This window comes from Ceratotherium simum, chromosome 37, assembly GCF_057802395.1.
Source record: "Ceratotherium simum simum isolate JZ-2026a chromosome 37, ASM5780239v1, whole genome shotgun sequence".
NCBI lineage: Eukaryota > Metazoa > Chordata > Mammalia > Perissodactyla > Rhinocerotidae > Ceratotherium > Ceratotherium simum.
Genome location: NC_141936.1, coordinates 7212672 through 7224671, shown reverse-complemented (window position 1 = coordinate 7224671; position 12000 = coordinate 7212672).

The following is a 12000-nucleotide window of genomic DNA, read 5'->3' as shown; positions in this document are numbered from 1 at the left end:
GACCACAAAGAGAATTTTTGAAAAAATTAAACCTGGGCTTTTGTTTTTCAGGAAACTATTGGAGGATGCTAATTAATTAACAAACATCCTTTTTTTCCAGTTTCTAAATTGACTGAGAACAGACACAAGGAGCCAGAATATTGTGTTGATATTATTGGGGAAGCTGCATCAGAGAAGGCTAACATCACTTTTTTGTTTTAGAACTTGAGACCTCATTACCCAAACCGATTCCTCAAGCACAGGCAGGAAAGCTGGAGTCAAGAGAGCAGAGATCTGATTGAGCCTGACAAAAACAGCCCCTGTTTGGTCTGTTTACTGCATAGAAAATAAAGCCCATGATGCTCTTGGTTGCATGGAGTGGCTCTGTCCCGTGGCTAACATTCCCAAAGGATGTCCAGCTTTCCCCAGGCTCATCACTCATACTAGTCATTGAGCCTTCCTTGGGAAAGATATAGTGTGTGTGTGTCTGTGAGAGAGAGAGAGAGAGAGAGAGAGAGAGAGAGAAAATAACACAGAGACTGTGTGTGTGCTCCCTCTGAACTAATAGAAGGAAGTTCCCTCATTGAAATAGAAGCTAGGGGAATAAGAGTTTTCCCTTGTATTAGTTAGCTATCACTAGGTTACGCTGTGTAACACCCCCCCCCCACATTGTATGACTTATAATTACACAGATTTATTTCTCGTTTAGTTACATGTTGGTTGGCTGCAATGTTATGGCTCCACTCCACACGTCTCCCCCATCCCAAGATGCCTAAAGAAGCAGCCTCATGTTTTTTGGCAGAAGGAAAAAAAATCAAGAGATATGGCAAGAAGCATGTATATTTCATGTCCCACATGCCATTGATCAAGTCACGTCACATGGCCAAGCCGAGCATCATTGGGGCGGGCATATACAGTCTTCTTATATGAAGGTAAATATTTGGGAACAATAGTACAATCTACCTCACTCTCCCATAGGAACAAATCTGCATCAAAGTAGAAGAGGAGAATGCCCTTCCTCTAAAGGAATGCAAATTCTGTTGTCCAACTTCACTTACCTGGGTCAGTGACCAATTCCAGACATGTCAAGAATGAATAAAGTATGCTACGTATATTATAAATTTAAGGTGACTTCTAAAATACCCTTAAATCTATCCACCTCCATTTATTTTAATGTTCCCATCTTGGTTCATGTCACCAGAATCTCTCCTTGATCTCTTTCCTTTAAATTGGCCCCTCCAATCCATTCTCAATACTGTAGCCACAGTGAGATTTCTAGAGAACAATCTAGTCTTGTCATTATCTATGTAAAACACTTTTGTACCCTCAACTTGGACTAAAAAAATACAGCTAGTATTTTTTGTTCATGTGCTATGTTCCAGACATGTTTCTGAAATAATCTATATATATAATTTTATTTAATCCTCACAGAGACACCATTAAATACTGCTGTTAGTACTAATACTTAATAGACGAGGGGCAGAGATCCAGAAAAATTAAGTAACTTTTCCTTGTTGAGACAGAGTTTTGAATCCAAGAATAGTGACTCTGTGGCAGCCAACCTCCAAGATGGCACCCAATTATCTCTGCCTTATAACATTCACATCGTTGTGTAGTCCTCTCCCACACTCTGTCAGGGTTGGTCTGTGTGACCAACAGAATATGGCAGAACTGATGGTATGGCAGAAGTAACTTCCAACACTAGGTCATAAAAGACATTGTAGCTTCCATGTTGCTGTGTCTCCGGGATCACTCTCTCTGGAGATGGGCAGTGGCCGTGTTGTGAGGATACTCAAGCAGCTCTATAGAGAGGCCCACGTGATGCAGAACTGAGGTCTCCTTCCCATGGCCAACAAGGAACTGAGGCCTGTCAAGCCCTGTGAGTGAGCCATCTTGGAATCAGATCCTTAAGCCTTGAGATGACCGCAGCCCTGGCGAATCCCTTGACTGAAGCCTCATGAGAGACTCCAAGCCCAGAACCATCTAGCTAAGCTGCCCCCAAAGTCTTGAGCCACAGAAATTGTGAGATGATAATTAAACAACGTACATTGCTTTAAGCTCCAAAGTTTTGGGGTAATGTGTTACTCAGCCATAGATAACTAATATACTCTGCCACAATCACACTAAGCCCAGCTCTCAACACTGGGCAGCACTCCACATATCCCCCTACTGTAGAGTATGGCAGAGAGTGCAACTTTCTATGGAGAAAATTTTAGCTAGAAGAGGGACACAAGAAGTGTGGTAAGATGTTACAATTTTAAATAGAATGGTCAAGAAAAGACTCACAGAGAAGGCAACATTTGATGACAGACCTGGAGGTGGTGAGGAAGTGAGCCCACTGGCTATCTGGAAGAAGAGCATTTCAGGAAGGAGGAACAGCAAGTGAAAAGGCCCTGAGGTGAGTGTGCACCTAGCATTTTCAAGGACACCAACAACGGTCACATGACTGGAAGAGGTGAGTGCAGGGATGTGTAGTAGGAGATGAGATCCTAGAGGGACCAGATCAAGCAGTGACCGTATGGGTGATTTTCAGGACTTGGCCTTCAGTCTGAGTGAGATGAAAAGCCACTGTATGGTTTCGATCAGAGGAGTGACACCATTCAACTCATGTTAGGTGCCTTCTTGCATACCTAACAACAATTGTTGAGCAGAATTAAGTAATAGTAGCTAATATGAGTTAACTGAGGGCTATGTGCCAGACAGCATATGACATACTTGACCTGAATGAAAGGTGTTCGTAGGACATCTATGAACATCCCCATTCTACAGGTGGGGAAACTGAGTCTTGGGAGGTAAAGTGGTCCACATGCAGTCACACAGCCAGTGAGGGCCTCAATTTCCATGACTTGTTGTATGAATCATGCAGCACATGCTAGATAACTAAATTAATACAAATAACTATGATTTTATTGTAATCATTCTTTGGGGGAGAATCTAAAATCTGAACCTACACTTATTGCCTTTTAGATGATTTATTCCAGTATCCATAAGGTGAACTATATTTTAAGTGTTCTACAGTATCTGAGTAAAAGGAGCTAGGTTTTGTTCCTGCTCTAATGACGTCTCTGATGTTGTTGATTTTTGCCCCAGCCGCGTGACTCCTCTAAAAAATGGCGAACATCGAAGCAGCCCTTTACAAAGACAGATCCTTTCTGCCCAAACTGTCAGCATTTAATATACTCACCCCTCAGTGGCCAGAGAGAGATGTGATAATGGAGATTTTTAAAATGGTTTTGTCACAAAGCAAACCAGTGACATTCGTCTTGCCATGGAATCTCACCATCTAATGGGGCTGTCCCTGGTTCTGATGAAGCTCTTTTTAAATGGACTTACTTAGTCACCCATGACAATCAGTGACTAAGGCAATCTATCAGGGCCTGATCCTGCTTCCTATTAATACCCCCACGGTGGTGCTCGGGTCCACCATGCACCATCATTTTCAGATTAATCAGTGGTTTCCCGGATCCTCCTAGGGAGCTTTCAAGTCATGATGTTCGTGAAGCAAAGACATTGCACTTGGAAACATTCAAGGATTCCTAGGCATGATGTGATGGTGCAAAACAGATGTCAGAGTCTATTTAAGGACTCAGTCATATCATAACATTTTGCAGATTTTTTCTTAGAAAGAATGGAAGATGTCTCTTTGTCACCGCCTAGTGGAGAAAAATGTCTTGGAGTAGCCTAACTCAATTAAAGCCTTTGAAGGTCAACATTTTAAAATGAAATAAGAACACTCAGGTCCTCAGGCACATACCTGCAGAATCTCAGCACCCTCCCCCATAACTCCATCCCCGTGAATAAAGTGGAGCTAGAGAGACAGGCGGATGCTTCCCCAGTCAAGGCCTTTCTCTTCTTCTTGATCTCGTGCACTTTTCACGGTGACCTGTGAGGTGATGCTCTGGGCATGATGTCTAATGCAGAAGAATAACAACACAGAAGGGAAATTTAGGCCCCAAAGCTGAGGATGGAAGTTGTGGGTTGGGGGGGATACTCAGAGGAGAAACCAGGGCCAAACGCTATGAATGTTGGACCACACATCCTCTGAAAAGTCAAGACAGGGAGAAAATAGCAAATGGGCAAGATGTCAACAAGGTCAGTTGACAGGGTGTGAAAAGTAGGACCAGAAAGGCCTGGAAACTAGTGCCCACACCCTGTATGAGGAGGATGCTACTTGTGTGGGTGGCCTGGAGCTCTGATAAAGTCAGTGTGGCCCTTTACAGGCATCTCACCAGATTCAGTACTATCCCGGTTCTCTGCTCCACTGTCCCCTCCTCCCCATCTGTTCCCAATGGGTCATCCACACCACACCTTTGTACTTTCTAGAGTGTTCCATACCTCTTTGCCTTTACTTATTCAACCATCTTCAGACACATACAACAATCTTACTCTACAGGTATTGACTGAGCACTTACCATGTGCTAGGGAACATTCTAGGTGCTGGAGAGCCATTGGTGAGCAGCTGCACCTGGTGGAGTTCGACTCTAGGGAGGGTGACATGATAAACAAGGAGATGCGCAGATAATTATATCTTTACAACCTGTATTAAGTGCTAATGATGTGATGACCAGGGTAAGTCACAGAGAAGAACAAGGAAGATAGGCTTGCATGGGATGGAAGGAGCCTGTCATGCCAAGAGTGGACGAGGCGTGTCCCGGGCAGAGAGGCCAGTGCGCAGGAAGGTAGCAGATCAGGGAGTCCTCTGAAAGGCATGTAGGTGAGGGGGAGAGCAGAGCAGGAGGGGGCTGTCTGGTGGGAGGGTCTGGTAGGCCAGGAGGAGGAGTGTGGGACTTGTCTGAAATGTAAGGACAATCCCTTTCCTTTGCCTGCTGGTCCTCACCTTCCTGGAAGGAACTAACTGGCTTTTCAAGACTCCGTTGAGGTCTGGCCCTCTTCTTGTGATCACTGCACCTGGACATGCCTAGGGGAGGCCTCCAGGAATGGAAGATAATGCCTGTCCATTGCCACGTGCAGGGTGTCGCAGGGGGTGTGGCAATCGATGACACTCACATTTGTGGAATGAGTGACTGAGCAAGTGTATGGATGAATGAATGAATGAACGACAATCTCCATGCCTCCCGACTATTCAGCAGAACTTGAGTCTCTAGATATGGCTTTTCGTCTAGAATGCTGCATCAGTAGCTGAAATGATCAAAAACCCTATTCCTCAAGGATTCCTTATGTGGAAGCGGGATCTCCACTGCTGCTCTGTGCAGCATCGGACAGTGCTGGACTGTGAGCCAGCCGGCGCCCTGCCCCCTGGTGGGGAAGAGGGGGAAGGCATCGTGAGAGCCAGAGGAGACCCTGCCCTAGTGACTGGTGGCCGTGAATGCCATGGCCATTTGTCCACGCTGCTGCTCTGTCTCTGCTCTGCAGTGCTGCCCAATGTGGGCTGTTTCCTGCCCCGTTAGTGTGTGTGCACAGATAGTAAACTCATTTTAACATGCCGTTAGACAAAAATCTATTTGAAAATATAAATGAACTTGTAATGCATACAGTGTTTTAAAGCTAAATCAATTGATTTTTGGATTAAGTGTTATTGTGTTCTCAGTATTTATATTGCACACTATTTATTACACCCAGAAAGAGCTATGCGGTAATTACAACTAGAATCAGAAGTTGTGTTAAAACCCACTTGAATAGATCTGGATTTATTGACACGAGAGATGGTCACAGTTTATTGATGCCAGACAACTCGTTCTAGAATGAGCTATTCTCATGCTCTCTAATAAACAAAAAGTGTCTGTGTATTTGCACGGGCAAGTGAAATAACATTCTGAAGGGTGATGATAAAATGTGTTTTTAAGTCATAATATTTACATAAGTTTCTGGTTATTTTTTGTTTGTCTATATTTTCTAACTCCCCTGCAGTGTGTTTCTGCACTTCTCACCCACTTTTCTCCAGTGAAGCACGGACCCAGACACTAGTGAATTTCCAAATATGGCAAGATAAAAAACACTTTTTTTTTTTAACCAGAAGAAGGGATAAATCCTTACATTTTCATTTTATTTAGAAGAATCTTTCTCATTCCCATCCCTCCTCCCTGACATAGAGATCTTTAGAATTTTTGGAATCCAGAGGGCAAAACCATCGTGGCTGACTCATAATAAACTCAGCTGTCATACGAAGTGAAATCCACCTGTATAATCCTCGGACGGATTTTCAAGCATTAGCTGTCACCCCCAGGACGGGTGGAGGGTTTCTTTTGCTCCCCACTTCTACTCATGTGGTATAAGTGGGATGCAAAAAGTGAGGGAGGAGGAAAACACTCATCAGTCTGTGCCGTGATGTCACCTCACTATAGGTGCAAAAACAATTCTCTCTGTGAGTTGATTACATCACACCAGTTGTCATTATGTGTGTGTGAGTTGTGTGCGTGAGCAAGAGGGTGAGAGTGTGCATGTATGTGTGTGTGGAGGGAGGTTGTAGTTTACACTGCTCTTACGTAGGACATTTTAAATAAATTTCTTTGCCAATTTAAAACGTCTGTATCCTTGGTTCTAACCCCATCTCTCGTTCTTCCAAGTGGTCCAGCTTGCCTACGTGCATTTCCTAACATCAAATATGGTATTTTAAGAGAAACCTCTCTGAGACTCTTTCTTGAGCAGTTTAAGAACTTACAACCCACACCAGGGTGTTAACAGGTAAGGTTTGCAGGTTAGAAAAATGATAAGCACCATAGTTGCTTCTGTTGTTGCAAATTTCCTTTTTCTTGCTTATTATTTTAAAGGATGAAAAATATCAAGCAATTAGGATTTTAAAAGGACCCTTCTGCCTCTTTCTGTGTGTATGCAGTAGGAGTTGCATATGTGCACTCAGTGAGCTTTCTTTCAACCATCACCTCCCCTGAGCGCTCCCTCCTGGCTTCCTTGCCCATGGGCGTAACTGCCCAGATCAGGGGAGTGAAGGCTTTCTCGGCAATTGTCGGGCCACAGCTAGTGTATTAGGGCTGGCTCGTTCCTTCCTCCATTCGTTCCTTCATTCTGCAAATAAGGGTGGAGTTGCCCCATACGCCAGAGACTCCTCTAGGCAGTGGTGGAGGACAGTGGTGAAGAAGACAGAGTTGCTGGTTTCAAGGAGCTTACACCCTGTGGGGAGAGACCAACACATAATTGCTGAGTGACTCTTGGTCTTGAAGTGTTAACAAAGAGGAGGGTGGCTGGGGGCGTCCCTCACTTGTCTTGATGGACCTGGGCTATTCTGGAGGAGGTGCTACCTGAATCAGGCTCTAGGGAAGGTAGATGTCAACCAGGGAGAGGAGGGGGAAAGCCTTGGGGGTAGGATTTGGGGAAGAGAACATGCTGTGCGGGGCTGAGGGGCCAAGAAGGAAAGGTTGACATACAGCACAGGTGACAGGAGGGGGTTAGAGGTGGGCCAATGAGGTAAGAGAGGGGCAGTGTGGAAAGGTTGAAGAGATCTCAGGAAAAGTTGAAGAAGTGAATTTGGCCTGGAGAAGAATCCCGGGAGACAGGAGAGCTGCCTTCAGATGCCTGAAATGTAGATGAGAGAGGAAACTGATTTGGTGTCTTTCCGTGCAACAGAAATAGAATTAATGACCACATGTTAGAAGGAGGGATATTTGGGGATAAATATCAACAAACACAATGGTTTACTGAATATGTGCAATATGTCAGGTGCTTTACATATGTTATCTCATTTAATTCTCACAGCCATGCTCGGAGGTGGGAACTATTATTATTCCCATTTTACAGAAAGGGTAACTGAGGCCAGAGCAGTTAAGAGACATACTTAGCATCATGAGCTGCTAAGCGGTGGAGCTTGGATTTGAACCAGTGAAGGCTGGTTCCCAAGCCTGTGTCAATGAAAGCCACCCAACCATGGGGTAGGCACCTTCCAAGGCAGTGGGGTTTCCATCATGGGAAAATTTCTAGAAGAAAGAAATAGAAGGGGACATTTATGGATACCTCCGCCGCACTTATACCCCCTCCTGTCCTCACCAAACTCCAGCTTCCATTCGGGCATCCAATGGTCCCAGGAGAGACGACTGACCCTTGCTATCGAGAAGAACCTGGTCAATGGGTACACAGAGCGGTCACTGTGCTCTCTGGGCTGCTGGACCAGAGCTTGCTTGAAGCTCATTCCCTCTGAGTTGTTACTACTGTTTCTGACAGGGAGGTATTGATTGGAAGGAAGAGTGAAAGGCATCAAAGAATTAAGTTGTAATTTGGGAGGAAATCTGCAGATCAGACAGGTCTTGTGGAGAGGGAAATGGACCTTTTGGGCAGGAGAGAGAAAACAGTGAGAGACAACAGGCAGATTTGTGTTCTGTCACCACTAGAGGAAGCACAGGTAAGTGCAGAGACAACCTGCCCAGGGGACCGTGGCTGTTGTGCACCCCACCCCATGCCCCGGCCACAGACCCCTCGCCACGACATTATGATAATAGCGTTAGAATTGAGAAAAACCACATGCAAATAACGACCATCAGTTAAGGGGGCGGGGAGTCAAGTTAGCTGTGTCTAGGGGAAACCTGGGGAACGTTCAGGAGGAGTTTGTGCCACAGCAAGAATGGTGTTGCAAAGAAGAAAATGACTCAGCAGAAGAGGGTAACGAGAGCCTGCGGGCTCCATGGTTTCTCTGGAGTGTTGGTCTGAGCTTCCCCTCTTGCCTCCAGTCAAGTCTGGGTCAGTCACAAAAGAAATCAAGTAGTTTCACATCCGTATGTGTCACCTATTCCGCTCATTGGCATGTGTTCTGGAAAGTTGTGTCATCTATTCTAAACAACGACATATGTTCTGGAAAGACTGTGGGCTGGGAGATGGGAGCCTGCTCTCCTGGGGTAAGAGGAGGATTCTTAATAATGCAAATGCTGACTGCTTGACTGGCTTCTCTGTCAATCCCCTGGACTACCCCAGTGTGGAGATGGGACAGTGAGTCCATGGGTTCCCCCCTCCACCTATAAGTTGGATAGTTTTTTTCTGTCTCTTGCAAACCGAAGTACCCTAATGCATTTGGTTGAGGTCTGTTCTCTGTCTGTCAGGGATGCTATGAAAGGAACCACTCCATTAGAAGGTAGAGCTTGGGGCATTTGTATGATTCAATGTAACGTATTTTTTTTTTTCAAAATGCAGGTGTGAAACATCTCTAAGGACACAGTCAATTATTTTATCCTCACAAGCGTGTCTGGACAAAAAGATATAAAGCATTTTAACCTAAACTTCTGCAACTTTGTATCACTGGTAAGATTGCCGTCATGGGTGTGGGAAGCTGAAATCAGAAACGTTATTGCTTACCCACGCCTCAGAAAGCAGAATTCTTAACCTGACGTACACTGTAGCTTTGGATCCAAGTCCAAGCTAATATCTTGAAATTTTAAATGGTGATACAAAGAAATTATTCTCATTTTCTGGGTTTAAAGTGCAGTAAGTGAATCAGGGAAATTCTAATTTGGTACTCGACTTTTATATGTTTGAACAAATGATAGAAATTATGATTATTTTTTAACAGGATTATGAAGATTAACTTAATCACTCGAGAGGGGAAGGTATTCAAGTTCAAGGGCAAGTATAATACACTTGCAAAGATAAGTGTAATTAGTGTGGAAAGGGCAATGAAAAATTAATAGTCAAGGTCAAAGATAACATGCAGAAGTGTATAATCCACAAATCCTTTCTTGTAAGACTCTGTCCTAACAAATTTCTTGATCTTGATGTTCTCCAAAGGTTTTTTCATTCTTGGGCATCTCCCAGAGAGGAGGGTGCAGACAACATCCCTAGGGAGGGCAGGAGAGAAAACAGGAGCCCACATGTGACAAGGAGCACAACCTGAGTGTGACTCGGCTCTCACAGCGACAGTGCTCAGTTGCACCACTAGAGGGAGCACGCAGTACGCAACATAATCATAATTAGGGCTGGAAGGCAAGGGAGGAGAGAGAGACAGAGACAGGGAGATACCGAGAGAGAGACAGAGAAACACAGGGGCAGAGATACAGAGACAAAGGCAGAGACAGGGAGACACAGAGAGAGACAGAGAGACAGAACGAGGCAGAGAGAGAGACATTCACAAGAGCCTGGGAAGCAAAGATAACGGAAGGCCCTCTTAGGTCAGAAGGAAAGTCCATTGTGCTGTTAATGGAGTTGGTCATTTGCAATAACAATAAGTGTTATTGCAAATCCTGTTGCCCTTCTGAATGTAAAGGCCCTGATCAATTTTTGCAAGAGATTTCTATGGCAAATAAGCAAAGCATGGTATTATAATAACACTCTAGGTTTATAACCTCAGATTATATTAACAAAGATCAGGGTATGAAAGTAGGACCTGGCCGTTCTTTTCTTGGGTGAGTCGTAGTCAGAAGTCATTGTTAGTTTTTGTTTTGTTTTTTTGTTGAGGAAGATTTGCCCTAAGCTAACATCTGTGCCCATCTTCCTCATTTTGTATGGGGGTCGCTGTCACAGCATGGCCACTGGCAGACAAGTGGTGTAGGTCCACACCCGGGAACTAAACCCAGGCCGCTGAAGCAGAGAGTACCAAACTTAACCACTAGGCTACCAGGGCTGGCTCTAGTTTTTTTTTTTTTACTCAGGTAATTAAAGGAAGATGAGTATTAACATAACTTTATAAGCCTAGAAGTCGAGGCTAATTGAGTTAAGAACAGGATATCTCTTCTTTCAAATACAAGAGAAAGGGAAAAAAATACATACATATGTATAACTATTTCTAGAAGATCGGAAATGAAAGGAACAACCATGGGCCCCCATAGAGAGAAAGAGTAAAACCACATGGCAGGACAGAGTGAGAGAATTGTTTGAATTTCAAAATTTTAAAAATAAGACTCAATTAGATTTTGAAAAAAGTAGCAATTTCCTGCTTCCTAAGAGGCACACTTAAAGCAAAAGGTGGGTGAGAGATTACAAATGAAAGTCTGGGCATAGATATGGCAAGAAGACTAAGCAACAAGAAGACTTAGGAAAGTGGATGGGAGGCATAGAGGCGTCTCTCTCCTTATGTCCTGGTTGATCTCATCTATTCTCAGGATTTCAAAACTATCAACAGGCCAGCGACTTGCACACTTGTATCTGCCTAGACCTGTCCATCTAATTGCCTTCCCGGCATCTCCCCTAGGCCGTCTCATGGGAACCTCGAACTGAGCCTGTGCAAACCATACACTTGATCTTGTCCCCTAAACCTTCTCTTCCTCCAGTCTTTCCCATTTATTCATTCAACACACACACACGCACACGCTCTCACACACACTTGCCTACCTATCAGTCTTCCTTACCATCCCAGCCTAAATATCTTTGCTGTAGAGAATCCTTCCCTGACCACCTGTTCTCAACAACTTAAATCAGCCCCTCATTATGGGCTTTTCTAGCATCCTAGACTTCTCCTTCATGGGAGTTATTGTAGTTTATGACTCTGTGTGTGTGTGTGTGTGTGTGTGTGTGTATTGTTGTTCAATGTCTGTCTGCCTGCTGACACATCAGCTCTGGGAGAGCAGAGCATGTGTGCATTTTGCTTCCCACCAAATTTCAGTGTTGAGCAAGGTGCCAGGTACAGAGTTGGCATTGGATGTTTGTGGAATAAATAAATGAAATAGCCAAAACAATGACAACCATCCAAATGGCCCCCAAAGTAGAAGGGAATTAAATCTTTCATCCAGGAAATGGAGTGAAACCAGAATCATTTAAATATTTCTCATGAAACCTTTTCACTGACATGAAAAAATGCTAATAGTAAAATGTTAAGTAAAAATAAAATACAATTCAAACATGTGTCTATGAACACCTGTAGATATTTGTTTACCAAAGAACTCAATATTGATTGAGAAAGTGTTAGAGGATGAATGACATTATAATTTTAAACAACCTATACAGAGTATACCTAAAGATGACATAGATACAATTTTATATAAAATAAATTATTACTAAGTAAACAGGATCTTGATACTATCTTCTGACTCTCTCTTTGTCTAAGCAATAGGAAACAATTTATTTGATGTTAAAAATCCTTACTAACCAATTCTAATCCTTCTTGCTACATTTTTTTGTGTGTCTCAGCTTTAG